This window comes from Crocuta crocuta, unplaced genomic scaffold (assembly GCF_008692635.1).
Source record: "Crocuta crocuta isolate KB4526 unplaced genomic scaffold, BGI_CrCroc_1.0 scaffold134, whole genome shotgun sequence".
NCBI classification, from domain to species: Eukaryota; Metazoa; Chordata; class Mammalia; order Carnivora; family Hyaenidae; genus Crocuta; species Crocuta crocuta.
The window spans coordinates 3798042-3825311 of NW_027530183.1; the positions used below are offsets into that span (position 1 = coordinate 3798042).

The window sequence follows — 27270 nt, forward strand, 5'->3', positions numbered from 1 at the left end:
TGAAAATTTTCCTTATATAAGGAAAATATTTTAAAATAGTTAAAATATTTTGGTGCTTTTTAAAAATAGTGTAAATAGTTAACTCCTCTGATTCTAAAAAAAGCACTCTTTGTAGATGTTAAAACCGTATGGAGACTTAAAAATATACTCTAACAGTCAAGGCAGGGCAAATTACTTAAATAAAATAGAGGTATTTGCCACAAATAGTAATCATGCAATTGTCATCAGCTTTCCAGAGAATTACCTGCAATTAAAAAAGAACCCCTGGTTTGTTAACTCAAATCAACTGTATTTTTTCCCCACATTCTAATTGCAATCTAAGAGTCAGTTTGCTGAGTTTGGCGAAGTGGACATTTATTTATGATTTTTATAAAAAACAAGGAAACAGAAGAGTAATGGTGTTGTGCAAATGACCTCTGGAGTCCAGCTGGGACGCCAGTGCTCACTTCTCTGAGGTTAGTACCATCCTTGTTTGTTTTGACATTTGGCGAGACTACAAGTCTCACTGTGCGCTGTTTGCAGTAAGCTGAGCTAGTTGAAAAGCAGAGATGAACCGTATTTCTTATGCTGTGTTGGTCTGCCGGCGTTTCTTCCTCAGTGCTGCTGTGTACGCGGCCAGCACTGCGTGGAGCGGATTGTTTCTCAGGGTTGTGCAGCCAGGCTGCTGAGGTCGTAGTTCTGATAGCGGCTGCCAGCGAACCCTATTCCTTTCCATTTTGTCTGGTCCTCATTTCACCGGAAAACACAGCAGCTGTAGCCGCACATAGACTTTTTCCTCTTTCCCTTTCCCCCTCTTACCCCTCCCTAGACCTCTCTGGGCTTTGACGTCATGTGTGCTCCTTTCGGTTGCCATAGCAACCCCATTCCCCAAGCCCTCTGTCCGTCTCCTCTGGTAGGTTCCACAATGGTACAGGCAGCATCACGCTGCACAATGGTTTCCAGGCAGTGAAAGAATGTGATTCAGCAAGCCACTCTTCTCCTTCTTCTTCTTCTTCTTTTTTTAAACCCTCCCCTTCTTTTTAAAAAAATTTTTATGGGGGGTGGGTGGTGCTTGTTATATGCTTACCTTTTTCTTTCCTTTTTTCATTTTTACAATTCTCCTTTTTTCTCCTCACCCCTCAATTCCTAGGGGCTTGAGTGACTTTAAGATTGGGTTTTCTTGGAAATCACCTGTCCATAATTAATTTTAAGCAATTTCCCCACCTCCAAAAAATCTATTCCTTATTACAATTTGGAATGTGATTAATGAAAAACAAGTAGGGAAGATTTCTGGGGCAAACACTGCTGGATCAGGATCGTAGTTCTCAAGCACGGAATGGTAGGTGGCTCTTTGCTCATTCTGGGTTCTAACCTGTTTTGGGGGGGGGTGATGCCTACTGATTCCTCCTGGTGGGGTGGGAGAGGGAGCATGGGAGAAGTGGGAGAGATGGGATGGAAAGCAGGTTAATGAAGTGAAGTACCTCTAAGGCAAGAAGCTACCAGCCTTTCCTTCTGTGTGGAGCATCTCTCCCCAGACTTGGGCGTGTGGAAACCTTTCTGTTTGGAGTGAGGGTTGGCAGGGGGTGGGAGGGAGCTTTCTTATTGTGACCCAGGGGTTTTTAGACCAATGCAGAGCTACAGAAGGGAAGAGAAAAAAAACAGCGGGGGGAGAGGGGGAAGAGAGAGAGAAAAGGAAAGGGGGAGAGAGAGATGGGGGGGTAGAGAGAGAGAGGGAACAGCTGTGCTTGTTAGAAGTGCTGACTTCAGTCCTGTATATGAGAAATGCTCTGGGTTCCATAAAACATCAAAAAAAAAAAATCATGTCTTTAAGTATACATTTATGTTTACTTCCTGAGAGGTATAATTTAAATGAATATTTTGGAACATATTTACATATTTTTGGTAGGGGATGGCATTTATATATTTTAGTTGCAAAACTAATGGCATTACTCTTGCAGGGACATTCTAGGCTGAATTTGTGCTGGGGAGAGGAGCACAGGACAGGGGTCAGGTTAGAGATTAGAGGAAACATTGGCACTGCAGTCACAAAGGTAAGGGGTCCCTTTAAGAAAGTGATCTCCTAGTCACAGCAGGCAGCATTTTTTTAATGGCAGGGTTCCCATATTCTGTGCTGGGATACTGTGTCCCCTAGAAATGTCAGAGCTCTTTTGGGAAAAAATCAGAAATGAGCATGGCACTATACTTATCAGAATTTATGTATCTGTGCCTGCAGCAAAGTACGTGTGATTTATTGGAAAGTCTTCAAGTAAATGAAGGTTAGAGATATTTCAAGAAAATTATATATGTATTACTCCCCTCTACATTTAAATCTAGAGGCTGTCTCTGCTTTTACCTCCTAACACGTAACTTCGCAGGTACTGCAATTTAGCTACAGAAAACAAACGGCTTATCCCATGGCGGTAGGCTCTGAAGGAATCACAAGGTTGTTTATACAGGCCTTCTTTGCTGCAGAGCCTGACAGTGTCTGTACAGCAACACTGCATGCCTCTGGTGTGTTGATGATAACTTTTATGAACGAACTGGAAAGAAGCAGGCTAAGTCATGGGACAGGCCACAGTTCATATTGTAGGAAAATAAGTGCACTCAGCATTGCCAGCCCAAGGTCCAATTTCCTCCTCCCTCCCTAGTCTGCTAGTTGCCAGACCCAGGAAGATCTCACAGAATGCTGATCACTGTATTAAAAATGGTTGCAGGAATGACCACTTCTCTCAGAGAGGCTTGTGTACATTTTCTACCTTAGGTGAGCATATATGCTGTAAATATAGATAGTGATGCTCACGCATGAGCTCAGAGGCTTCATACTCTACTTCAGAACCATTGGATTTTAGGGCAGGACAGTTTGGATGAGCGGTTCTGTTGTCTCTGGTACGTATTCCTTTTCTACTTCGATCTCACTCTTAATTGACATGAAGTACTGGATTAGCTTATTTTATTACACAGAGCAAACTGGATTTTCTCTTCCCCACAACGGAACTAGCAAATCAGATGACAAAGGTGGCATGGCCTTAGAATTAGTCTTCATGCTTCCTCGTTTGCATACCACTCTCCTCTTGTTGCAAAGTATCTTTAATTTGATGGACTCCGGGTGTTACAAAATCTTTGCAGTTTTGTTAAAAATTTTTGATGATGAGGCAGTGAAACATCATATGTAGAGTGGAAAAATCAGCTGCCTCCAGCTTCCTGCTTGCTTGCCCTAGAACAGCATCTGCTGTGGGGAGGAGTGTGTTTGTCATGCTGGAAGGGGATGTTTATGAACAGATACCAGAAGGACCGAGTGTGTTTTGCTGTCATTGTCTGGTATGTCTGCAGCTATTAGTATTTAATGGTTTCATAGTACGTGGTCAATGTTTTCCAAGGTTAGAATGAACTGAGACTTGGTTGTGGATGCTATAAAATGAATGTATATTTTTAACTTACAGGAGAATTCATAGGATTTCCCTTGTTAGTATATCTTATAGGAATATTATAAGCAAAAGGAATCTGCCTAACCTAAGTAATGTGAAAAAGCCTCCCATGTTTAAAGGTAAAGCGTCCCATATATAAAGACTTTTTTTTTTTTTAGTTTTATTGTGGCTTTATGTAAATGAATCTATTTCTTTGGATGTAATCTTATGAAAAAGTCTTTTAATACTGATGATAAAAAATAAAGACAAATTGGGGGCTTTCTTGTTTGTGAAACGTGGGGACAGATGTTCTCCCTTCCTGCATTGGTTGTGGCCTCAGGTCACATTTGGAGCCCGAAAGACTTTGCATGAAATCGGTGGGTTCAAATCAAATGATTGCTTACTTGCTTATAAGAAAAATGAGTCTCAAAGCAAGTCTTCCTTCGATTAGAATAAGAAGTAAACAAATTGACACTTAAAATTCTTTCTTCTTTGTGCCTACTATTTCCTCTTGTAGTCTCCTTTAAGCTTTTGGTTGGACATTGCAACCCTTAAGCAAAGAGAACCATAAAGTGTCCAGTAATGACAGAAAGGAGTACAATGCTGTATTTGCTGAGGGCTCAGTATTTCCTTCCTATCACACATGCATCTCTTACACCTCCTTCTGAGAACTGAAGACTTAGATAAAGTTGGGCCTATAGACTACTGGGGAAATGCTTATTGGTAAAGGAGAACAAGACTCATTTATTTCTTTCGTATATTAAATATATGTATTGCATTATATAAGTATGAGATGAGACATTGCTGCTGATTCAGAGAAAAGATCATGCTGCCTATTGATCATTTCTCTTTGAAAGAGAAAATGTAATTTAGAATTGGAGCTTGGATTTTCAGAAATTTATCTCTCCATACATATTTTCATAGCAAAGTTGTAAGGTTTTGACTAAAGATTTTTCAGTTTGAGTACATTTTATCCTTATGAGAAAATCGAGGCAAACGGGGGGAGAAAGTGAAAAATCTGTATGTTTTAGGTACTATCCTACCCTCTCCCCCATGTCTTATTGTGAATCTTGGTAGAAACTACAAATGGAGATCTCAGGTGATAAAAATCCTTAAATAAAAAGAAACATTCTGGTTTGAGAAGTGCTACAAATTTATACTTACTTTTGGTAAAGAATTTTCTGGTTGAATTGATGTTTTAGATCCATAATAAGCCACTGTGGCCTTTCTCACTGTTCTTATCTCTGATATGTGAAAGCCATAGGTTTATAAAACTAATGTTTCTAGGAGTGGAAAGTGAAGTTCTGAATGCAAAAAGAGATGACTGAAGGTTACTTACAAACATTCCTAACCTACAGTTGCTCTGAAATCTCATATGATGTGCAGGTGAAAGAGAAATTCCCCTACAAGGAAATCAGGCATTTGCAGAGTGGCCTGCTCAGTAATAAACCGGATTTTTGCTACTGTGTGTGTGTGTGTGTGTGTGTGTGTGTGTGTTAGAAAGCAGGGAAAAATCCCCACTATCCAGCCGTGATTTATAAGTACTAGAAATTCATCTTAGTGACTTCTCTTCATAGAAGTAAAACTGCCTCCTAATTTCTGGATGTTAACCTGCTTGGGTTTTCCATGTACTTCTTGAAAATGGGTTTCTTCAATTAATTGTCCTCTTCTCATACACTGAAAGTAGGATCTGAGCATTGATAGTGAAGTAAAGCTCTTAGGCCCATTTATTTGGCAAGGTTTCTTCAGTGTCTGTACTTCCTCTGTCATTGCACTTATCACACAATCTAGTAATTACCTCTTCCTATTTCCTGTGTTCTCTACTAAAGTATAATCTCTGCCAGGTACTGACTGTGTCTGTTTGGCACATTGTTGGGGCACAGTAAATAGTCCTTGGATGAATGTCTCCTGTGTACAGAGTTGTCTGCTAAGTGCAATGGAAGGTAGGGTTTAGTGCCGTTTGGGAGCATATAATCATTTAGGGAGATGAGGTTAAATAACAAAGATGGTATATGATCAAGGGCTCCTATTAGCGATTTGACACTAAAACATAATAGGAATTCAGAGGAGAAAGACATTCCTGTCCTCTGAAATGGTGGTAGGTGACATTGGAGGTCACACTGGGATGTCCAGGGAGTAGTAGAATGTGGTGTGAAAGGAATTCTTAGTAGTAAGTTGTAAGCACCTGGCCAGGAAGGGAACTCTTAGTTGGGGGAAGGAAGGATGGTTTTATTTGGGTATGGTGAGCATACTTTCTAAAGTTCTAGAAATCAAAACTTATGGTTTGATAATGGGTAGAACATTGGAAATTGGTACAATCTTGGAGAATCTGGTCCAATATAATCGCAAAAAGTAACAGTAACAGATTGAAGTTACAAACCTATTTTTGTAACTAGATTAGATTAGAAAAAAACATACAGGCCTGTTTCCAGCTTTAGACCAACTTCAGTCTAGTTTTATTCTTTTTCACATAGAGGTTTTTGAACTTCTTATATCGGTAAGCATATAACCCATTTTTCCAGTGAAATCTTATATGAAAAGCGGAATTTGCAAACATGCAATGGTGGAGCTGTTCCCACAGACACTTGAGTAGCGTGTTTTGTCTCTCAAATATTTTAAAATATCCAGCTACTCTGGTATTAGTAACACCAAAGTTATTGTGCTTGTGATAAATTTGAACAGAGTAAACTACCTTGAGTTGTTTTATTCCCTCATCCTGTGTCCATCATTCATTTCCAGTTGTCTTTGTCAGTCTTGGTTTCCTAAATGCAGGTGAAATTCCCAACTTGATTGATTGAGTTCAAATGAAAATCATTTTGTGTTTTTGCTTTGATTTTAGGCTAGCGTGAGGAACACCAACGGCAGGCCCGTCTCAGATCTTCGTTATGGCAACTCATGCAGGAAGCTGTTGAATTAGAACCATTTCCTATAGATGAAAAACCATAGAAGCAGTGGTGAGTTGCAAATTTTAAAAATGTTCCATAGCAGAGAACATATGATCTCTATGACTGATTTAAAGATTGCATGTGATTTAGTGTTTGGATCTGAAGAAATACTGCTCCAAATCATATCAATTAAAGAGATTAAAATCAACAGGACAGAATGTTTATTGGTGGTGCAGTGCTATTACTGTGGCATGGCATAGCGTAGCATGAAGTCTTGAGGTGCATGGGTGCACTGTATCACACTAGGGTGCTAACGCCCTGGATGATGCCAGTCTGTTAAGATGGCTGCAGTGAACAATTTCATGTGGCCAAGTAACAGTCAAGGATCATTATTTTTCAGTGGCTTTTATTATTTGCAACATAATTCCATATTTTACCAATTCATCCCTGTGGGTAGAAGAATTGGTTCTTTGTGAAAAGAACCTGTAATGCTCCATATCTTTCAGGAGTACACACACAACACACACACACTCTTATGTAAATATATAAGAGTATATATAAGAATGTGTATAATATATATATTAACAGAGCATTTAGATCCTTGGAAATAAGGGGAGAGAAATAATATCACAGTTTTATAAAATTCAGTTCATAGGCATTTATCCTACAAATTCTTTTGCCTTATACAACAACATTAAAAGAAGATCCAGAGATCCAGTTTTGGGGCACCTGGGTCACTCAGTCGGTTGAGTGTTGAGTGTGCAACTTCAGCTGAGGTCATGATCTCCTGGTTTGAGAGTTTGAGCCCCACATCAGGCTTGCTGGTATCAAGCCTATCAGCACAGAGCCAACTTCAGATCTTCTGTTCCCCTCTCTCTGCACTTCCCCAACTTGCACTTTCCCCAAAATAAAAAAAAAAAATATATTAAAAAGGTAGATCCAGTTTCTCTGCTATTTGGAATAATTTTTAAAACTCATTATTTTATAAAAAATATCAGCACACACAGGAAGAATAATTTTTTAAATAAAATACTTGGTGCTTTTTAGTCACCAAAGTCAATAATCAATAGACTCTAGCAGAGATGAAACAGTTATAGTATGTCAAATAACTTTGAGAAATAGTGTATGACAGTGGTGCTTGTAAGATTCCAAAAGAAGCTGTTTTGAACTGGTGGTCAATATAACTCTTTCATTTGCTTAGTGGCTTATGTAACTCTGGGTAGGTAGGCTTTCTTGTGAATTAATGCATGAGCTATAACTGCAGGAGACTGTTGAAATTAACCCTGTACATATTTCACATCATGATTTTCATTACAGTCTGCCTACAGTTTTATCGAAAAAGTAGATATAATAGCCATCACTATACTGTGCTTAATCAACATGTATTAAATGAGTGTTATAGACCATGTGGTGTCTAAAGGAAGAGCAACTTTATATGGTTGAACTTAATATTTTGTGTTACGTGTCACTCCCAGTGATGTAGAAAACATATATTGCCCTGTCTTTTTTTTTTTTATTGCCCTGTCTTAAACCTGTACTCATTAACCAAACATTTATTGAGAATCTGTGATGTAGACATTATCCTTAACTCTTGGGATAGATGAAAGAGATAGTACCTGCCTTAAAGAAGCTTTCAATCTAAAGACTGTGGTGCTTGTGCTAAAATGTGCCATTAATTGGGGGGAGATATATTCAAAGAGTGTGGTACTTATACAGGGTGGTTAAAAGGGTAGGCATGGCGTACTAAAGGAAGTGCAGCAGATGAGAGTTTAATACAGATGGGTTGGGAATTTGTCAAGGAAGACTTCCCGACGGGAATGATATTTTAGCTGAATGTTAAAGACAATGAGAAATAACCAGAGGAAGGGAGCAATGGGAATACTTTTCAAAGGCCGAAAGGTTTGACAGAGAATGATATTTTCGGAGCACATTGTGTCATTTACTGTGCTGGGGCATAAATAGGGGTGGTAGAAATGAAACTGAAGAGGGGTAGGGGAGATATATCATGAAGGATCTCTTAAATAAAACTAAAAGCTTGGATTTTATTCCAAATACTTTAAAATATTCTAAGTAGGAGAATGGCATGATCAGGTTTATTTTTTAATTATGAAATATATCATAGACATAGAAATGTGTATAAAACAAATATAGTTTGAGGAATTATAAAGTAAACTTCATATAACCACCATTCATGTTAAGGAATAGACTCTCAGTAAGTACCTATGTTTCTTTAAGATCACATGCTTTTACTTCTCTACTAAAGGTGACCACTAACCACTATTTTGCCTTTTATCACGTTTGTTCCTTGTTCCTTTGCTTTTCTTTGTAGGTTTTCCATCGCACATAGTATACATATATATGTATGTATTATATATATATATACACACATATATATATGTTCTTAACTGATTTTGCTAAACATTATAAGATTCTTCTGTGTTAATGTATGTAGTGTATTCATTTAATTATGTAGTATTCTAGTCTATGAATATACCAAATTATTTATCCATTTTACTGTTGGTGAACATTTGGATTGTTTCTATATTACTTATGCTAATTTATGTGCATAACTTGAGTTATATATATATATAAAGAAATATATTTATACAAACATATTTATTAAATATATCTATAATGTTATTAGTTATACATATAAAATTACTCATAGATTTTAGTATACATGTGTAAGAGCTTCTTAATGAAAGGAACTACTGAATTTGGGGGTATGTGCACATTCAGTTTTTCCAAATAATGCTAAAATATTGTCCCAAATCATTTATATCAGTTTACACTCCCATCAGCAATATACGAGAAGTTCTGTATCCTCACCAACATTTGACTTATAAGTTCTTAAGTTTCACTAATCAGGTGGGTACATAATTGTACTCATGGAAGTATTAATTGGCTTTTTGCTGATTACTGAGGAGGAGGAACATCTTTTCATTTTTTATTGGTCATTTGATTTTCTTTTGTGAGTACCTATTCAAGTATTTATGAGATTTGTCTTTCAAAATAATAGCTAGCTTTTATTGAGTTCTTACTGTGTAACTGCTTGTGCTAAGCACTTTGGAGGCATTTACTCTTCATACCATCCTTATGATTTACAGATAAGGGAACTCAGGTTTAGAGATGTTAAATAACTTGCTAACAGTCATACAGCTAAGAAACAGTGGAGCATTTTTGCTCAGGGCTTTCTGACTCCAGAGTTCTTCAATTTCTTGGATAGCATTTGGAAGAAAATTAGACTGAGCCAGAGAGAACACCTAACATGGTATATTGCAGGAATCCAGTTAAAAAATCATAGGAATATAAACCAAAGAATCATCAGTAGAACATAAGTACAAAGCAACTGGACTCATTACTGAATGTTGTGGGTAAAGAAGAGGCAGGATATATAAAGCCTTAATACTTGTTTGCTAGGTAGAATCAATATTAGTCATACAGTGTGTATTTATATTCCAGGTGTTGTGGTAGGTTTAAAGAATTATGATTCTATGATTCAATAAGAGATGAATTTAGTTTGGGGCACCTGGGTGGCTCAGTCGCTTAAGCTTCCAACTCTTGATTTTAGCTCAGGTCATGATCTCACGGTTCCTTAGATCAAGCTCTGCATGGGGCTCCGTGCTCTCAACTGAGAGCAGAGCCTGCTTGGGATTCTGTCTCTGCCTCTCTCTTGACTCCTCCCCTGCTTGCTCTCTCTCAAAATAAATACTAAAAAATAAATGAAAAGAAATGAATTTAGTTCATGGGCCCATCAAATTTAGGGTAAAGAGACCACAGTGTTCATTCAATTGTTTAAAATGTGGAACCTGGTACACAAAGAGCTTAAGTGGCTTGTTCAAGATCATATGTTATGAAGTGTCAGATAAAGAATAGATAGCAGGCACACAAAGAATGCAAAGGAGTAACAACTTGCCTAATTTTTAAATTAATACATGAAAACATTTAACTTACTTTATCTGCTAATCATTTTAAAAGAATTGTTTTTAACTTATCTATTTTGAGAGACACAGAATGCAAGCAAGGGAGAGGTAGACGGACAGAGAGAGAGAGACAAAGAATCTGAAGCAGGCCTCAGGCTCTGAGCTATCAGCACAGAGCCTCACATGGGGCTCAAACCCATGAAATCTGAGATCATGACCTGAGCTGAAGTTAGATGCTTAACTGACTCAGCCACCCAAGATTCCTTGCTAAATGTTTTTTTGTCAGTTGCCTCATCATCAGCTGGTTTATTTAATGTGGTCTAGAACGCTATGTGCTTGCTCATGATTCTACCAATGGAGTCACCAGATCTGATTTACTGTTGTTACCATGAAACTGCCTTGTTTACTTTGATATGCTTCATTGGCTATGCAATAAGTTCCCTTCTCCTCAACAAATACCATACTTGCATTCACCCCCATTTTAGGAACTGGTGATCTTTGGAATTGCCTGGGGACACTAATGTGCTTCCTTCCCATCACACACACTCAAATGTTTCTTACCTCTATGATTTACTTCTGTCTATTCTGCCTATATTCATCCCACCCAACCTTTACTTAGACATTAGCCATCTTTTATGATATTTGGTATTGAAAGAATGGTCTGAGGACCAACGGTGTGAGTATCATGGACATCATCTGGGGCTTGATAAAAAAGTAGTCCCATCCAGATTCCATGGCTCAGAATCTTTCAAACAAGATTCTCAGGTGACTTCAAGTCTGAGAGGTACTACTGAGACTGGCTCTAGACTTCTCAGTTGTTATTTCCTTCCAGAAACCTACCCTGACTCCTTCCATTGGGAATTCCTTCCTGGTGTTCTGAAAGTGGGCTAGGCATATCTATCTCCTTGCATTACCATGATGTTTTACTATTTATGTGTCTGTCTCTGCACCTTAGCTTGTGAGTAATTTGATTCAGATCTAATTATATTTGGGTTTTCCATGCCTAGCACAGTGCCTGATATTTGGTAGTACTGCACAAATGTTTGTTGAATGACTGATGAAAGAAAGAAAACAGAGCAGGGGATAGATACATGGAAAGACAGAAACAGAAGATAGAAACAGAAAATCACAAGGAGAAAAATGCATAAAGCTAAAGGGACTTCATGAGGAAAAAGCTAGACTAAAATNGCCTGACAGGGAGTCTACAATCTTATTTAAGTAGATTGAGTGATAAATGTGAATATTGTTGGCCAAATCCCTCAGAAGCATAGATTACCTTAATTTTTTATATAACAGTATAGTTTTATTATTGTTTTTGTTGAGTAAATTTTGCCAAATTTGTTTTCCTTTTCTAAACAAAGTATCAGAGATTGTTCAGAGTATTATGTGAAAGTGGATAGAGGATGCAGGTTTGTTTTCAAGCTGTGCAGAAGACAGAAATAAGAGGCCAGTTGAGTGGTGAATAGGCACCATACATAAAAGACCTTTCTGATGGTTAGAATTATTTGTAAGTCTGTGCTTTTAGAATAATAGTGAATTTTCCAGCACTGCAATTGTTTAACCATCTTTATGGTTGACCAAATATTAAGGGACATGTTAGAGATGATACTACTTGATGTGGGAGATTGAACTCAGTGACTTCTAAAATCTAAGGTTCTTATGAATTATGAGCCTATAATTGTTCAGAGTAGTACTAGAAGAAGGAGGGTTATAATAAATTATTATAATGTGGATAACATTTATTGAGTGATTGCTTGTGCCACTCACTGTTCAAAGCACTTTGCATACACTAATTCATTTAATCCTCGTAAGAATCCTACTGAGCATTTCCATTTTACAAATGGTGAAATTGAAGCATGGGAGGTTTAGTAAGTTGCCCTAGGTCATGCAACTGACCTTGGTAGAGCCCAGGGTGTCCCACTGGGGAGCACTTCCTTTTTTTTATCACTGTGTCAAATCCTTCTCAATATTAAAGATGAAAGTTGGACCCAATGGAGCCTTCAAACATTGATGTGGTTTAAATTCCAGGTTAGGGTGCAAACAGGAATTCTAAGAAATGATAACAGCCTAATCAAAGTAAAAAGAGATAGAAACAATTATAACAGGTTTGTGGAACCAAATACATTATATATGAGATGACTTAAGAGGATATTCAGAATTTTGTCATTGTAGTGCCATTTTGTCTTGTTTTTCAATAGCTATAAGTTACCAAGATGGGAAACCAAGTCATCAGGATTACATTTCACCCTAGTTAAAACAGCATAACTAGCCCTCATACTGTATAAAATTTTAAAAGCTTTTCACCAATTGGTGGAACCTCAGGCTATATCTCCTGGGAGGATGGATTTGGGACTGTACTGACAGGTCCCATGTAATTTGATGTCCTACCAGGACAATAATAATGTTGTCTTTATAAGCTGGAATTTTACTGGAGCTTATTTGAAGAGTGAGTTAGTTTAAATTTTAGCATGTGTCATATTCTAAACATTTTCAGATTAGGGCTTGTTGGAAAATTTAGTTCATAGTTTAACAGCATTCACTGATAATCTATTTTTATAGTGCAGGTATCAGAAATTATACATGGTGGATATTTCACAGTTTTCTTTCTAATTGTACTTTTGGAAATTCTAGGTGGTTTGTTTGTTCTTTAAATCCTTAAGGCCCATTTTTTTGTTGTTGGTGGTGGTCTTTTAAGGCCCACTTTTAAGCTCTTTTAAATTTGAGAGTGGATAACCTTGACAATATTGTCTTTAGAAAATCATTTATAAGTCTTAAGGATCAAAATAATTCTTTCTTGAAATTTAATTTAATAAGATTTAAAAATATTGTACTCCCTCACTTCCCCCTTAAAAAAGATTGAATAAAACATGGTAGGCAAAAACTGTGTGAAATAGTGGGTAATAAAAAAGTTAAACTGTTTTTCATCTTTTATGAGTTTCAGCCAAATACATCATGTCATATGTCTGTTGACTGTCCTTTTGCCAACCAAGGTTCAGGTGGAATGTCACAGGTGCAACGTGGAATGTCACAGACAATCGTATCTCTTATGTATCATTTCATTTCTGGTCTTGGTCCTGAGTACAGATGTCTGGCTCTGTGTTATGATTTAAGGAGCCAAAACACCCTCTAGTTCTCTGTTTTTGAATCTGATATAATATGTGAAATTCTCACTTACTTCTTTGGTTGAAGACTGTTCCTATTAAAATAAAAATGTTATGAGGTAAATTGGTTGGTTAGCTAACTTGGTAAGCTAACTTAAGTTAAAGTGTGAATTGGCCATAATGGATTTTGAATCATAGATATATCCACACTTGGATTAGTGTCCTAACACATTAACATAAGAGACTGAAGGGAAGGAATATACGGGAAAGATTTTTATATGGGGAGGGCATCAAGACTGTTGTTGAAGAGAGTACTTTGTTAGGGGTGTAGCAGATTATTTAAAAATTCTCATTGCATAATCTCTGGAAAAGGAAAAGATCTTGATGTTGAATTCTGATCTCAGCTCTGTCATTAATTAATATTCTCTTGGTCAAGTCTTAATCTAGCTGAGCTTCAACTGTGTATGAAGAAGTTGTGGTAGATGATGCTTATGTTTCTTTGTAACTGTGAAAATTATGTGGATTACATTGTATAGATTGAATTAAAGCATGAGATGATACTCAAAACGCCAGGCCCAAGTGGATTATCTTGCTGAGGGTTGCCTTGGCCAATGAAGGGACTTCATGAGAAGAGAAACCAGCTTCATGGACAGCTGGAAGGGAAGAATAGGCCAGATGGAGGCTTATAAGAGTCTTGAAGACAGACTTACCAATGCCCAATTTTGCTTTAACTGACCCCCTTTAGTTATCTTTAGTTTCATACTGTCGCTCTAAATCAAAAGGTAACTATTTGAGGTTTAGGAAATCACTTCTAATTATCAAGACTTTATTATGTATGAAGGAGATATTTTATGCACAGACAACCAAATTGACTATATCTACTTTCCAGATTTGTATCATTCTTTATATTAAAATTATCTGCTGCCATTGAATGGCTAGTGTGTACAAACGTTTGCTCATTGATTTACTTACAAGAGGAATCTATTAAAATTTGCCTTTATGGGGCGCCTGGGTGGCTTAGTCGGTTAAGCCTCCGACTTTCGCTTAGGTCATGATCTCGCGGTTCGTGGGTTCGAGCCCCACGTCAGGCTCTGTGCTGACTGCCAGCTCAGAGCCTGGAGCCTATTTCAGAGTCTGTGTCTCCCTCTCTCTCTGACCCTCCCCTGCTCACGCTGTCTCTCTCTCTCCTAGAAATAAATAAAAATATTTTTTAAAAAAAGGAAAAAATAAAATTTGCCTTTAAAAATCATGATTTCCAAGCTGTACTGGAATCTACCAACAAATCAAGTGAAACTATTGGCATCTTGATTACCTTAGCTATCATATCAATACAACAGATTTGCATGAGGGTTAACAGATACTTTAATTTAAAAAAAATTAACATTTATTTATTTTTGAGAGAGAGACAGAGCATGATTGGGGGAGGGGCAGTGAGAGAGGGAGACACAGAATCTGAAGCAGGGTCCAGGCTCTGAGCTGTCAGCACAGAGTCCGACGCAGGGCTTGAACTCACAAACTGCAAGATCATGACCTGAGCCAAATGCTTAACTGACTGAGCCACCCAGGTGCCCCAACAGATACTTTCAATGGACAGATTACTGTGGTAGAATCTTTGAAGAATGAATAAGGTATAATTCTTTCCTCCTTCCCTTTCTTCCTTCGTTCCTTTTTCCTTCCTTCATTCCCTTGATCCTTCGATCCTTCCTTCCTTCCTTCCTTCCTTCTCTCAAATATTTACTGGCTGACTTCTCTATGCTAGGTGCAGCAGCAATAAAGATCAATTCTATTAGGCTCTGCCCTTAGGCAGTTCATTACCAAATCTGGGGCCTTTGGATGTGGAGAGAAAGGGAAAACACTTGTAAAAAGATGAATCTCACACATAGGATAGTTGCTTTAATACATATTGAGTTCAGGGATTAGTACAATTACAAAGTTCCAAACTATTGGGATTCTGCAGAAAGACAGGAATACCAGTCTTCTAAAGCAGAAGTTCTCAGACTTTGTGGTCTCATGATCCTTTTACACTCTTAAAAATGATTAACCAGGAGCTTTTGTTTATGTGGGTTATATCCATTGGTATTTACCATATAAATTTAAAATATTTATCTAACTCATTTATGAATCAGCAACAGTAAACCCATTACATGTTAACATAAAGTTATCTTTTTTATGAAAAACATTTTTTACAAAGCAGAAATAGTATAGTTACAAAGTGTCATTGTTTGTATTTTTGCATATCTCTTTCATGATTCGTTTAAAAGAAGATGGCTGAATTCTCTTATATACTTACGGCTCCAATCTGTTGTTATATAACACATCATGCAGCCTCTTGAAGACTCTACTGTATATCTGAGAGTAAATGAGAGTGAAGGCAGAAAATTATATCTTATAATTATTTGGAATTAGTTTTGACCTCAGGGATCCATTCCCCCTCCACCCCCCGCTCCCGAAAGGGTCTTGGAGATCTTCAGGAGGTCTTGTGTACTGTACTTTGAGAACCACTTCTAAAAAGTATCTGTTGTGTGTAATGAATTAATATGTCTTTTGTACATCTAGAATGGTACTAATTATGTACCACCCTAGAAAAACAGAAAATAGTGTGCTTGGTTATTCAGAGGAAGAACTCTGGATGAGAAAGACTATAAGACTGTAACCTCCATGAAGGCAGAGAGATCAATTTATCTTTTTTACTTGTTAGCTGTCACAGGGCCTGACACATAGTTGACTTTCTGGGAATTTCTATGACAGAACATTCTGCTAAGATAGAGTACTTTCCTAAGTCACTAGAAATCTGGGCAGAATATGGTGAGTGCACAAATAAAGTTTTAATGTGTGTTGTGTAGTTGGAAGGAGTAGACATTTTCAACTGAGGTATTAGAAGGGATTCACGGAGAAGAAGGCATTGGAGTGGGGTTGTGGAGATAATTTGGTAGTGAGTGTTAGAGTTGGAAAGGATTACTACTAGTAGGGGAAACAGATGAGCAAGGATCAGAGTGGGTTTGGGATTCAGAAGTTTGGGTTTGTGTGACTTAGGGATGGAGAGCAAGACAGTCAGAGATACGGTAGAGAAAATAGATTGGGGGCAGACTGAGGAAGATTGTGAATGATTTATGAAGGAGTTTGGGTCTGTTTCTATATACAATGAAGAGCAATGCTGTTTTCTGAGCAGGCTTAAGAAAATGGTCCTGGCAGCAATGTTGAGAGTGGTTTGGAGAGGAGAGAGAACTGAGGCAGGATGAGCAGTTAGAGGAAAGAAAGGAATGATAATCCAGTTTGAGGAAGAGACAGTAAGAACCAGACCAGTGGAAACGGATCCAGTAGATAGGAAGGCTTCCAGGTTTCAGGTAATGTGGAGTAAGAAGTTGTAAAAGAGGTATTGCTTCAGTCAGTAAGGAAGGAAAATACTGGATTCTTTATGATTTCATTACAAATCCAGTCACAGTATTAATAAGCAATTTTACACAGGTTCTTGGGCTTCGGTTTTTCCATATGTAAAATGTAGAAATAGATTGCTTGCCTATTTATGTCACAAGAGTCCATGTAAGGATGTAAAGATAAATAAGCTGTTTTGACAGAAAAGCGCTGTTAATCTAAGCCATCAATAATAAAAATGAGAATGTTTGCCAGGTGCTTTTGCTCCTATGTTGAAGGCTGCTATGTAAATATGAAATACTGCCTGGAACTATTGTCACTGTTAATAATAGTAAAGTTATTACCACAAAATGCCTACACAGCAAACTTGTTCTCTGTCAATTCTAAAGTGAGAAGATGAAGCCAGGCATGGAAGTCCATTCTATTCTGTTTGTTATGAATTTTGCTTGTTGTAAACTATTTTCCTGGTTAGTAGAAAGTCATTTTAATAGTATTCAGATTTCATTCTATCTCATTATTTTCATCACTCTATTCTGATCAGGTTTTCCATCACTATTCAGGGGCCTCATTATCCGGACTCTTCTCTACGCAAATGGAAGTGGGACTACATTTGATGCGTCAGTACTTCCATCTGTTCTCTTCTTAATTGTGGCTCGTCTGTTACTTTAACACATAACTATATGATATGGTGGTCAAGCATGTAAACTCCAGAGTTAGAGTTCCTGGGTTTAAACCCAAATTCTATTACCTTATATGAAATCCTGGTTAAATCACATAATCTCTTAAACTTCAGTTTCTTTATCTGTAAACTGGTACTAATAATGGTGCAGATCTCATAGGGCTATTGTGAAGGTAATGAATGAAAAGCATATAGCCTTAAGTGCTCAGTAACTACAAGGTTTTGTTTTGTTTTTGGTCAAATGTATTACCATTGTCATCAACATATCTTTTTTTCTAATCAGGATCTTTTTCCCTACTTTTAAAGTTCATTATTTGTCTACTGATAGTTAATTTGTGACTGCACAATTAATCATCCACCTTTTCTTTACCTAGAATAACATTTTGAAGAATTCCCCAAATTTTAGATTTTACTGATTTTTACTAATTTTCTATATATCTGTATCTATATCTGTATCTGTATCTATATCTTCCTATGGGGCTTTCTTTTACCTAGCAAGTCAAGTATTTATTTATTTATTTAAATGTTTATTTTTGAGAGAGAGAGCGTGACCAGGGGAAGGGCAGAGAGAGAGAGGGAGACACAGAATCTGAAGCAGTCTCCATGCTCTGAGCTGTCAACACAGAGCACGATGCGGGGCTCAAACTCAGACCATAAGATCATGACCTGAGCTGAAGTTGGTCGCTTAACCAACTGAGCAACCCAGGTGCCCCGCAAAACAGGTATTTAATTCTGCTGTGAATATAAGAGATCCAATAACTTATTCTAACCATCTGACTGGTATTATTTCCCATGGCACACTGCTGCCCTCCCACACAATGTTTCTGTAGAGAGAATTCTCTTGCCATTTTCCTTTTTTACTCTAGTATTTTGTTCAATCTTTTCTCAAGATCTCTAACAGTCTGTTTCTGTCATTGATACTGATCATGTCTCTAAAGGCACCTTCCCATATTAGGTTGGATCCACTGAGATCTGTTTGGAACATACATCATGCCCCAGACATATAGTGGATGGTTGCGGCTACCACCAAACCTGTGCTCTGCTCACCAAACCAAGGCTCATTTTTTAAATTTATGTAAATACTTGGTTGCATGGGCTGAATATTCACCACCATTTCTCTCTAGATTGTCTCTAACTTCCATGGGACAGGAACCAAATGAAAACAATGGTCTTGCTTCCTATGAAAAGTTGATCCATGTTTGTTAATAGTGAATCTATTCAGACTGTAGTGGGTGGAATTAAAATGACTATTGAAAATAGCTGCTATCAGAGGAGAAAAATGATTGAGTAGTAAGGCAAATCAGAATACATTAGCATTTAATCAATTTTATCCTTTACTATTCCAGTACTGAGTATCTGTCTTAATCAGAAACTGTTTAAAAATTGTAGAAATTGTTTAGATGAATATACCGGGAGGGAGTTTCCTTTTCAGAAATTGTGATATTCAATCTGATATTAGGTCACTGAGATTTCAATTTAGCGCCTTGACTCTACCTATCTTTCAGACTAATGGGAGTACACTTACTTTAGCCATCTGTTAGTTGTGTGATGTTGGCCATGGTATCCTAATGCCTGGTTTTTGTTTTCTCATTTGTAAAATGGGAACAACACAATCATCTGTCTCAAAAGGAAGTTATGAGAATTTAAATTAATTTTCACAAGAGATATAAGATTTAAGAGATAGGAAGTTATTAGAGCAATGCCAGGCACAGAACAAAATTTCAATACCTATTTGCAAATATTATTACCTATCTGAAGTAGCATGATGGTTTTTAAAGCTTGATTCTGTAATCCCACTGCTGGGTTTGAGTTCTAACTCTATTACTTACTGCTTGGTTAATTTTGGACTCCTTTTATAACCTTACTGAGCCTCTGTTTTCATTTTTAATTTAGATGATGATATGTACTTCACAGGGTTTATGTGAGGAATAAATGGAAATCACTTAGTATAATTTTCATGGGCTATTAGCTATTATTTTTTTAATCCTTAAGACACATGCATTAGCTAGTAATTATGACAGTAAATACTTACAGAGAATTTACTCCGAATCAGACAATATCCCAAGTACATTACATATATTATCTAATTTATTCCTCACAATACTCACAATGAGGTAGGTACTACTATTATATCCATTTTACAGATGAGGCAAACTGAGGCATAGAAAGGTTACAAAACATGTTCAAGCTCTTACTGTTAGTGGGTGGCAGAGCAGAATCTGTGCACTAATGCATTGCACTTTATTGCCTCTCATGAAAATAAAGCAAACAGTTGAATGTAATGTCTGGAGATTAAAATTAGACTGTCAGGCTAATGATTGAGGTCGTTACTTTGTCTTCCCCTCTTATAAACGCTAAAGCTATTCATATGGTAACATAAACCTGGTTAAAAAAGAGAGTGGTGAGTAGCACTAAAGAAGAAAAGAATGTGAAGCCATGTTGTGGGAGGGGAACCTGACGGCTCTGTGGTTGTGTATGGAAGTGAAGTCTCTGATCCTTCCTGCCCAAGATAAGACGTTAACTGTTGTGGGGATGCTGTAAGACCAAGGTTTACACAAAGACTTCTGGCTGGATTCAGCTTCAACTTCTTCCATGTCTGGCTGCTTGCCTCCGTCACTGCATGACTCTGAGGCCCCAAGCAATTGCACATATTTGCTATTTATTTATTTTTAGTTTTTTAGCTCTTATTTTGTGGGGATTTATCCTCTGTATGTCCCTGGTGATGGTAGAGATGACGTTGTCCCGTACCGCAGCTCCCGTTACACCCTCTGTGACAAGATCGAAGAATAGTCCCCGACCGCAGGGTGGGGGGACTGAAGGACTTCCTCTTGGAAGACACACAGACCGAGATTGACCTTTCCAATCTGACACTAGGCAATTAGTTAAAGCTTTGAAGACTTAGTTTCTTTTTGTAGGGGCGTCTGGGTGGTTCGGTCTCTTGAGCTGTCCGACTCTTGATTTTGGCTCAGGTTGTGATCCCAGGCTCGTGGGATCAAACCCCGTGTTGGGCTCTGCACTGAACATGCAGCCTGCTTAGGACTCTCTCCCTTTCTGCCTCTACTCCCTCCCCACTTGGACTTTCTCTTTCTCTCCAAAAAAAAAAAAAAAAAGTAAATAAATAAATAAAAAGAATTAGTTTCTTTTTATAAAATGGGCATGTAATACATACTCCATAGCTTTTGAGATTATTGAATGTAAAAGATTTTAATACAGCATTTNAATTTTCTTACTGTTATTATAACACTAAAATCTTAAAAAAGATTAATTTGCTTTAGATCATTATCAAACAGTTTTATTATTGAAATAACAAAAGAAACTTAGTTGCTGTCATATCAAATATCAGGGGTATTTTCAATAAAATAAAATTAATTAATTTCATTTTCATCCTTATTAGCATGTGACCTCTACTAGGATTTGGAAGAACAAACTATGGAAAAGGTAGAGGGCTGGGAAATGCAAGAAAAAAATGGGTCTATAACATAGTACTCTGTTCTTTATATGAGTGAGATAATGTATATGGACATGCTTTTCACATTCTCAATTTCTCTGAAAATATAACATTAAAAAATAATTTCCATGGGTATTCTGAGAAGAAAAAGTATGGAATTAGTCAAGGAAAGCAAGGAGAAGAGGAGATCTTACATTATTTGTTAAAGCATGGATCGGGTTGGAAGAAATTGAAATCTGAGCAACTGGACTGTTGGAAAAATGCAAATAGACATTGGAAACGGATAGATATGTGATGAGGGTAAAATGACCAGCCTGATTGTGTTGGAATATTTGGGCAAATTAGTGGGGACTTGAGGGCCAGGAAGAGGATTCTAGATGATATCCAATCGGCCTCAGCCCATCCCCAGCATCAGGGCTTGGATTTCAGATACTGATTCACAGAGTGACACAGAATTAGAGACCAAGGATTTGTTTCTTTATGTGTGGACTAGCCATAGTCCATCTCTCTCCCTGGGTTGCAAGCTTGGTTTAGATTATCTGTTCATGTTGTGTGCAGATGTCCACTGCCTTAAGGACCGAGGATCCTCATCACTTTCCATTTTCCTATTCTCTCTCTGGTGTGAGGCAGTTCCTTCATTATGACTCTGAAACACAAAGGGGCTTATTACATACCTTCTTCTGGATGTTCACTAATGCAAATGTGGATAGAGACCTTGAACAGTCTCTGAGGGGTCCATCTGAAATGATTCAGATGTGATTTGCCTTTGTTAGGTGATCAGAGTGACCATCAACCTAGTGCAGACACTGTTTCTATTTTAATCAATGACAAGACTTCCAGCTACATGGAATTTTCCATGTGGGAATAAAGGTAGTCTGGATATACTGTCAGTTACCACATTGATTTCAAGGATAGATTTGATTTCATTTATTCATTCAATAAATATTTATTGAACACTACTATGTGTCAGGTCCTGTTTTAGCTGTGGGGATACTATAAGGAATATAACAGATAAAAACAAAGTCATTCCTGACTTCAGAGTTTTTTCCGGTTGTAAGAAACAGACAATAAATCAGATGAATAAATAAAATATGTTGTATATTAGATGGTGGAAATGGTCAGGAGATTATTAAAGCAGGAGAGTGAATTAGGATGTATGGTGTAGGTTATGATTTTAGCTGTGGTAACCAGGGAAGGCCTCCCTGAAAAGTCATCGAGTAAAGACCTTATTTGATATGTCCTCACAGCCTGGTGTTCCTCTCTTTTTGTAATTCCATGCTTGTCCCTTCCAAAGCTGTATACTTAATAAAAGTGAAAAGCACTTCCTGGTAAGTCCTCTAAGTCTTATCTTCTTGGATAAGACCCTCTCTATAAAGGTCTGTCAGTGCCGCTAATTGTTTGATAGACTCTCTGAACAAGAATCACAAGAGAAAGGAGGTTTGTCAAGCTTAAGTTAAATCATTTAATTTTGCTTTAGACAAATTCTCAGTTAAAGATGAACTTCAGGAGTTTGTTACAATGGTTTAGCTTTCCCTAAATAAATATATCTCTAACTTAAAAGAAAATAATTTAAAACTTGTTATATTAACTCTCTCTTACATGAAATTGATTCTGCCTTTACTTAGAATTTTATATTAATTTATAAAACATCAGAGTCCGGTTGTTTTTCAAAGGTTATTATATGACATTTCCATGTTCTTTCATTTGTTATTTGATCTTATACTGATTTCAACACAAATTACGGTTTTCTTTCCATGTTAGAAAAGATTTTGATTCTAACTTGATTTCTCTTGACTGATTTCTAGTCAGGATACCATCACTGTAAAGCAAGATTATTATGAGGTTTTAAATTTTGAAAATCATTTTTCAGATAGTTTTTATATACCAGTATCTTGTACACATTTGTTATAAATGGCATTTACTTATACCTTCTAAGGGCCTTGTGGCCTTTTAATTTGAATAAAGTTACCTAACACAGTGTGACATGTACGACAAATTATTTATATTTGTTGGTCAAATAAAAAAATATATCAAGGGTTATCCTAGGCATTTTATGAATTGCCTTTCAATTCATCAAAGCAATGGAGATGACATTGGAGGTATAGGGTTGATGTATGGAGATGGGTGTTGACAGTCAAGGTACTCAGGGAATTTAACAGGTAAGTGCAGGTAAGAAATAAGGCTTTCTCCTTTCTTACTTTCTTCCCTCCTACTTCATCCTTTGTCGTTGATGATATTCTTCTTTCTCTATGGATATCTATCTATCTATCTACCTATAGAGAGAGTCTCTCTCTCTCTCTCTCTGTCTCTCTCTCTCTCTACCTATTATTCTAGACACTGAGCTCAGAAAATGTCTTAACCTCATAGGATTATAGCCTGGTAAGGGAAACACATTTTCCTTCACAGCATGTATCACAATTTGTAATAATAAAATTTATTTGTATGGTGACTTCAAATATTTTAGTGAAATATGAGAGGTACTATTATCAACAGGGCTATGGTATTTTTTGTGAGCATAAGACAAGTCTACTGAACATAGTTTAGATATCAGGGAAAACCTTTATGAGTAAAAATAGTTGGGTAGGAATTAGCCAGATGGAGGAGGGAGGTTGGTGGAGTGGGAGAAAGTTCCAGACTGAGGAAGCAGCCTTTGTGTTGATGTGGAAGTGACAGAGATTTGAAAGTTGTATGAGAGAAAGAAGGATAGTAAATGATGCTTAAGAAGTGGGCAGGGGCCAGTTACATTATGAAGTTTTGTATGCCATATTCATTATGATTGGAAGAGTTTGTTTGTTTATGTATATATGTATGTATGTATGTATGTATGTATGTATTTACTGGGCAGGAGGGAGAATTTTAAGCAGGCTCTACATTCTACACGGAGTCCGACATGGGGCTTGATTCTATGACCCTGGGATCATGACCTGAGCTAGAATCAAGAGTTGGATGCTCAACCAACTGATCCATCCAGATGGCCCATGATGTGGAAGATTTTTTAAACAAAGGGTTGGAGATCTGATCAGATTTGAGTTGTAGGAGAATGCTGTCTTTGCAGTGTGGAAAATGTTTAGAGAAGGCTACTACTGAAGGTGAAGAGAAAGGAGGCACGTTACAGGGGTCCAGGAGACACATAGACTGGTCTAGCTCTGCCGTGTTAGAAGAGAAGGGGATGTGTTTGAGGGATATTTACGCAGTAAGTAGAATCTGCAGCATTTGGAAGATGAGGGGAATGAGAGAGTCAGACACGATTCCTGATGCTGGCTTATGTGGGTGGTGTCTGCAGTTTTACAGGAAGGGAACACTGGAGGAGGAACAAACTTAGGAAGGAAGATGAATTCAGCTGTGGTCATGTGGAACTTGAGATACCCAGTAGGCAGTTGCATGTGTGTGTTTAAAGGTTAAGAGATAGGTGTGGGCTGGAGATTGTGTTTAGGCCTCATCATCAAGCAGGACACTATAGCTTGAGAGAAAAGAGCATCTAGGGAAAGTCCTTGATGAATACTGACAGAGAAGTAGGAAGATAGTAGTAATAAAAATGACAAAAGCTAAAATGTATATGACACTTACTGCATGCCCAGTGCTGTTTTATGTGCCTTTACACATATTACATCAGTTTAACCCTCTCAAGAGGTGTTACTGTTACCCTTGATTTTACAGAAGAAAATATATATGAATCCCAGAGAGGTTAACTGGTTTACAGACCATCACACAGCCAGTATGTGGCAGAGCTGATTTAAATCTAGGCAGTCTGGCTTCAGAATTGTGGGCTCTTTCTCTACACTCTTCTGAAAACTATGGGAATGTGCTGTCTAGAAATTCTGGGAAGGGAGGGAGTCACCAGCAGTGTCACTGCCTAGAGGCTGAAATCAGGGACGAAATTTGCTCATTAAGTTTAATGACATTTGCCATTAATGAGTACTTGTTTGCTATTTGTGGTAGTCCAAGAAGACAGGTCGCAGTAGGTTGAGGGCCTATCGGGAGATTGAGGAAATGAAGACAGCAAGTGTAAATGATGCCATCCAGCAGTTTGGTTGGGTAAGTGAGGAGAGAAGTTGGGGAATTTTAGATGACGGACGCAGGATAGGAAAAAAGTCATGGATACGACTAGATATGGAGGTAGAACAGAGACAGGTGCTTCATAAGAGCAACAAATTTGAAAAACGTTTTAGAGAGGGCAGATATGGCCTAAATACTTTATAAAACAATCTTTGTTAATGAATTGTAGAATTTTTTGCTTTCTTAAAATTGCTGCAACTATATAGTGATTAGTTGACTTCAATACCCATCAGTCAGTAGCATTAAATTGGGATGCAAAACCTATGACCAGAAGCATACTGATTTGTGACTTCTCTTTTGAGGAATTTGGGAACAAATACATTAGAAATTTTAACCAGACAAATGGAGTGCTCTCACCCAGGACAAATGGCAATCATCTTTTAGTACATTTCATTCCATTTGCTCACTTCTTTCCATTTATTACTTAAAATTACAGATGGCAAAGATTGCCTTGGGGAAGTTTCCCTAAAATTAGTTTTCCTTGTAACTTCAAATCAGGTTTAATTTAAACCCAAGGCTTTTGTCTAGAACATCAGCTGGACCACCATCCCTGCTGTAACCTCCAGATTATGAAGGTGACTTTCTGAAGTATTTTGTGGAAAGTTACAGGCTGAACAGGCATATTTCTCTGTGGGAATTTAGGGCACAGAAAAATGTCACAAATTCCACACTGGAACTATGCTGTGTCAAACCACAAGCAGTACCTTCATACAAAGGTGGACTGGGATGTTTTCTAAAATTCTATGTAATTTGATGGGTGGAATTCTTTCCTTTTTCCATTACAGAGAGATGAGACTACTGAGGATACTTTTTTAGAAAACTGAATCTGGGGGCTCCTGGATGGCTCAGTCAGTTAAGCATTGACTTTGGGTCAGGTTGAGATCTCGTGGTTCATGCTTTGGGCTCTGTGCTCACAGCTCAGAGCCTGGAGCCTGCTTGGGATTCTGTGTCTCCCTCTCTCTCTGCCCCTCCCTGCCTCTCAAAAATAAAAGCATTAAAAAACAAGAAGAAAAAAAACCCCTGAATCTGAAAGGTGTGTTAGTTCCATATGTTTTTTCCCTCCCTATCTGAAATCCACAGCATGAGACTGATGAGCTTGTGACTTATTTTTAGAATAATTAAAAAAAAATTTCTCTAATGAGAAAGATTTATAAAATGATACATTTAAACATAAAGTTGCATTACATGTAAAGGTTTACTGAGAATAAAGTTTTTTTAAAGGCTTATTAACTTTATTTAAACATAAAATGTATTTCAATGTAAACTTTTATTATTTTAATACCTTAATTTTCTTATACTTCTAGTTTATGCCTTTTGAAACATCCATAGTGTATTTGCATATTGTTTGGAGAAAAAAAAACATGTGTGCCATAGTAGAACTTTGCTATTTGGCCTAGACACTCATTTTTAGGAAAAAATGTAAGGTTAGTCACTTAAGAGTCCTATTTCCACATTATTAAAGGAGAAGAGAAGAGGAAGCAAGGTTAATAGCAGAAGGATATAGTTAATGATTAAGTGAATTTTAGTTACAACCCAGCAAACGCATAAGCTAAGCCAGTTCAAGAATAATTTTGGTACTTTTTTTTCCTATACAGGCCTTGTCGATAATTATACTTGCTGGATCATTTGTCATGTTATACATTTCCCCACATGAACTATCAACCATATTTCATGAGGTTCATTTCATGATTGATTTGTTGCTCTTAATAAAAAATGCCTGAGCCTCCCCTTATTAAAAGAATTCAGTGACTATTTGCTTGAGGAAATTCTCAGTACCTGTTCTTTGTTGAATGAAAAACAGGGCAATGAAGCCAATTGAGAACATTTTTCTTTTCAGTTCTGTGACCAATTGTGAGGGTGAACAAACACCTATGCTCTCATGCCACACCATTTAGTGTCCTTTTCTGAGAATGATAAACAGAGGTGGTTTTTGTTTTTCCCCCAGTCTGGCTTATTCTGAGACTATATTCTTGAACTCACAAGCTAATATAAGGGTGAAGAGGGGACTCTGCAGTCAGACTTGAACGCATCTATACATCATGTTGAAGACCTTTCCTGTTCTAAGGAAATCACCAAGTCTGCTGTATTACTCTCTGTCTTACTTACCTGTGTGCTACTAGGTGAGGGAATAAATATCCCTTTCCTGGTTTGGCTGCTGCTTGCCTTCTATCAAATTCTTTACTTCTTTGGAAAAGCTTTTTTTCTGGCTCATGTTTTAGTGAGAGCTTGAGAAATCCTTTTAAGAACTTTCCTGATGGTTTAAGTCAGCCTTGAGACAGGAAGTTATTGTTCTTACTATCTTCACATCTCCCTTTGTAGCTTTCTCATAGAACTAGATTTCTCATAAATCATATCTCAGGTGTTTAAAACTTATAAAGTGATCCACACTCTATCTCTGAGTTTATAGATTTAGTATAGGCCAC

At 37.4% G+C, this 27270-nt stretch overlaps 1 protein-coding gene across 8 annotated transcripts in view; it reads left to right on the forward strand.

The window, feature by feature from the left end:
• The first annotated feature begins 919 nt into the window (after positions 1 to 919).
• Positions 920 to 27270, forward strand: part of MAPK10 (mitogen-activated protein kinase 10) — a 291326-nt gene continuing 264975 nt past the window's right edge. For all 8 annotated transcript variants that reach the window (XM_077765157.1, XM_077765159.1, XM_077765164.1 and 5 more), the window contains exons 1-2: positions 920 to 1318; positions 6223 to 6337. The gene's annotated coding sequence lies outside the window, so the exon portion shown is untranslated. The remainder of the gene's footprint in view (positions 1319 to 6222; positions 6338 to 27270) is intronic.